We start from the raw sequence: 4,966 nt of genomic DNA on the forward strand, positions 1-4,966 counted from the left end.
TACTTGATATAAGAAGTGAATTTGGCGAAATAGTGGGATATAAAGTCAATCAGAAACTGAGGGCATTTCTGTACACTGACAATGAAATATTAGAAACAGAAACTAGGGGGAAAATCCCATTTACTATAGCAACAGGAAAAATAAAGTACCTAGGAATAAAGTTAACCAAGGAGATAAAAGACTGGTACTTGGAAAACTATAGAACACTGAAGAAAGAAATTAAGAAAGATACAAATAAATGGAAGCATATATTGGGTTCATGGATTGGAAGAATTAACATAATTAAAATGTCCATATCTCCCCAACCCAAAGCAATCTATAGATTCAATGCAATTCTTATTAAAATACCAATGGCATATTTTACAGATTAGAACAAATATTTCAAAAATTTATATGGAACCAAAAATGACCATGAATAGCCTCAGCTATCTTGAGAAAGAACAAAGTAGGAGGGATCACAATACTTGATATCATATCAAACTCTACTATAATGCCACTGTAATCAGGATGGTCTAGGTCAATGGAACAGAATAGAGAGCCCAGAAATAAACCCATGTATCTATGGTCAATTAATATTCGACAAAGGGGGCACAAGCATACAATGGAGTAAAAATAGCCTCTTCAATAAATAGTGTTAGGAAAACTGCACTGGTTCATGCAAAAAAAATGAAACTAGACTACCAACTTACATCATACATCAGAATAAACTCAAAATGGATACAAGGCAAATATAAGTCATGACACCATAAAAGTCCTAGAGGAAAACATAGGCAGTAAAATTTCAGATATCCCATGCAGCTATATTTTTGCTGACATACCTCTTAGGGCAAGAGAGGTAAATGAAAAAATAAATAAATGGGACTACATCAAATTGAAATGCTTCTGCACGGCTAACGAAACCATCATCAAAATGAAAAGGGAACTCATTGTATGAGAAAACATATTTGCCAATGATACTTCAGACAAGGGATCATATATTTTGATCTCCAAAATATATATAAAGAACTGATATTACTCAACACCAGGAAGTCAAACAATCCAATTTTAAAAATGGGCAAAGGATCTGAATAGACACTTCTCCAAGAAGGACATACAGATCACTCACAGACATATGGAAGGATGCTCAACACCACTAGCCATCAGAGAGATGCAGATTAAAACCACAATGAGATATCACCTTACCCCTGCCGGAATGGCCATCACTAATAAGTCAACAAACAAGTCCTAGTGAGGATGTGGAGAAAAGGGAATGCTAGTGCACTGTTGGTGGGAATGCAGACTGGTGCAGCCACTGTGGAAAAGAGTATGGAATTTCCTCGAAAAACTAAAAATGGTACTGCCTTTTGACCCAGCAATTCTGCTTCTGGGAATATACTGTAAGAATCCCGAAACACCATTTCAAAAGAACCTATGCACCCATATGTTCACAGCAGTGCTATCTATAATAGCCAAGTGCTGGAAACAGCCTAAGGGCTCATCAGTAAATGAGTGGATCAAAAAAACTGTGGTACATTTACACAATGGAATACTACACAGCAGAAAGAAGGAAGGAACTAGTACTCTTCATTGTGATGGCATGGATGGAACCGGAGAGCCTTACGCTAAGTGAAATAAGCCAGGCGGTGAAAGACAAATACCACATGATCTCACCTACAAGTGGAACCTATTCAATAAAATAGATAAGCAAGGAAAATAGAACCAAAGACATGGAAATAAAGAACAAACTGACAGTGACCAGAGGAGAAGGGGCAAGGGGATAAGGGTGGAAAGAAGGGGAAGGGTCAAGTCAGGGAACACGCATGAATGACCCATGGACAGAAACAACAGGATGGGGAATGACTGTGGGAGTGTGGTGGGCTGGGCGGAGGAGGGCAAAGGGGGAAAAATTGGGACTTTATTAGAATAACAATCAAATATTTAATAAGAATATAATAAAGGGGGAAAATTTTTTGTGAATTTTTGTGCAGTCATTTTAATATTGATGATGGAAAAAAGACACAACATTTTAGGTATATTATACTTTATTATTTCAAGAAAGGTTAAAATGCAACTGAAACACAAAAAAAGATTTGTGTAGCATATGGAGATGGTGCTATGACTGATTGAGTGTGTCAAAAGTGGTTTGCAAAGTTTCTTGGTACTATTGACATTTTGGCCAAGTAATTCTTTGCTGTGGGGCTGTTATGCATTGGAAGATGTTTAGCAGCACCCCTGGCCTCTACCTACTAGCAGCCAATAGTGGGAGATAGCCAACATACTCAAAATACCCAAATCAATAAAGTTATTGGTGAAAATGCAAAATGTGTCTTCTATTTTACAGAAAAAACTAAACAGACTTTTTGGACAATCCAATATTTAGTTAAAAATTGGGTACTAAAGGGCTACATAATACATTATTAACTGTATGGTATTTTTTAGCAAATAATCTGAAAAGGAATTGAAGGAGGTTGTTCCACAGCAAATGTCTGGCAAGCTAACTCACTCACCAGACATGTGAGAGAGCCACCTTGTAAGTGGATCCTCCAGCTCCAAACTAGTCTTCAGATGACAACAGCCCTAGCCAACGTCTGACTGCAACTTTGCGAGGCTGAAATAGAAATGCCTAACTGAGCTGCTCTTAAATTCCTGACTGCGAGAGAGGATACATGATTTTTATTGTTTTAAGCCACTAAGTTTTGGAGTTATTTGATATGCATGGATAAAGAGCTAACATATCATCAATAACATTTATTGGTGCTGTACCAAGTATCCTGCTTGTGGGCTGAACCATATGATCATTTAAGGTAACTTCTTGTTTTATAACTTTAATCTTTTAACAGCTTGACATGTCATTAACTGTATATTTTTTTCTATAAAATTCTTATGAGACAAGAAGAATCAGCCAATCAAATATTTAGCAAACATCTATTAATTTCAAAGTATTATTCTAGGTACTCTGCTGATTAAAAGGTATGATGCTAATGAAAATAACAATAGTAACAACAATGATAGGTATTATTAATATTAATTAAGCAGCTACTTTTTCTTACACTGTTCTAGACACTGTACAGGTACTCTCATTTAATCTTAATATATACTGTATTGTCAAATGTTTTTCTGAAGGGTCACACCAAGTTACACACCCATCTACAATAGATAAGAACAGTCTCACTGTACCACCACTTAAAAACAGTTAAAAAAATACGATAGGTGAAAACCAGAATAGTTTAATTTGCATTTCTATGATCACTAGATCTTAATATGTTAACCATATTAAACCTTTGACATATTACAAATATTTTTTCCTAGGTTGGTATAATGTTTTCTTGTTATTTTTATATAGTCTAGTCAATCTCTTCCTCCATAATTTTTTCCAATTTCATAAGTAAAAGGTTCTTCTCTATGCCTAGATAATTAAGTTTTCACTTGTATTTTTTATAATGTGCTTATGGTTTTGTTTTTTCATTACACATATAGTTATTTTTTGTTTCAGAATACAGGGTAAAGGGATTTTTGTTTTCATAATCATGTCTCCTTCACTATTAATTGAATAAATTTTCCTTTCTCCACTGATTTATGATGCCACCTTTACTATCTAAGGAATTCTTATGTTATTTGGGTGTGTTTATGAGCTTGATAATCCTCTTTCCTTGCCTGTTGGTTTTGGGCCTAGCACAGGTTTTTTTTTAACTACTGGCTTCTACTCACTCATCAAGAGACATCACATTCTCGCCCTGGTAGGGTGGCTCAGTTGGTTGGAGCATTGTCCTGTACACCAAAGATCGTGGGTTTGGTCCTGTCAGGACACACAGGTGGGATAAGGGTTGGACCCCGGGTTGATCGTGCATCCCCCGCCCCAGCCCTGGGTCGGGGCATGTCTGGGAGATAACTGATCCGTTTCTCTCACATTGATGTTTCTGCCTCTCCTTCTCTCCCTCTTCCTCTCTCTCTAAAATCAATAACTATATCCTCCGCTTAGGATTAAAAATAGTACTACTAATAAAAGAACCACCACATTCTCTTCCAGGAGGCCTTCATTTCCCCCCTCAAATGATTGTTGCCTCTTTTTTCACCATTTTAATATCTACAATTCTGCCTTGTGTCACAGTCAACAGGGTTGATTCTATTCAACTGTATACTTGAGAGCAAGGTATCATATATACTCCTATTCATTACAATTAAGCTATGGGATTTGCACTAAAAGGTAGTAATGGCAAAATAGTTCTCGTTTGACCAAAAAATGAAAAGAGAAAATTCTCTCATTTGTTCAATAAACATCACTGTGCTACCCATTATGAAAAGACAATAAAGGTGAGTGAACCCTATATTCTGCCTTATGGAGTTCACCACTTCGTATGGAAAAGAGACGTAGAAATATAGGTGATTAAATACCTACAGGTGCGATTAGGTAGCATAAATAAAGCATGTACAAAGAAGGAGAAAGGAAAAACTAACTCAGCGAGTAGTGGACACACCTATATGCTGGGTGTATGGTGTTTTTTAAATGTCAAAGGAATTTGTAATTAATCTGAATGACAAAGTGCAAGAATTCAGATCTTTTAACAGAAGTTACATTAATTTATCCTTCATACTGAGACCTTTTTAAAAAGGCCAAACGTAGTTTGGGTAGTATGGGCAAGCTGAAGCTGTTTCCTTACCACGAAGCTATGACTAGAACGGGACGCAGGTGAGAATACACCCTGAGTTTGTGACTGGGCAAAAATTAGACATGTTGATAAGATATAAACCTTCCTATGTCAGGTTTCTAATCTATAAGCCACCTACATGAGGTAGTTTAAAAGCTATGAGGACTGAGTCTTTGCCACGTGTGAGTGAGCAGAGCGCCAGCCAAGAGTCTCACAATCTCGCCCCGCCCCTCTGGCCCACGGAGAGCCCAGGCCAGATGTTTGGCTAGGAACTACTGACGTCATGTAAACGTGACGTCATTAGCAAGACGCAGTCTCACGGGAGGGGCCTCTGAGCTCAC

This window comes from Desmodus rotundus, chromosome 3, assembly GCF_022682495.2.
Source record: "Desmodus rotundus isolate HL8 chromosome 3, HLdesRot8A.1, whole genome shotgun sequence".
Lineage (NCBI taxonomy): Eukaryota > Metazoa > Chordata > Mammalia > Chiroptera > Phyllostomidae > Desmodus > Desmodus rotundus.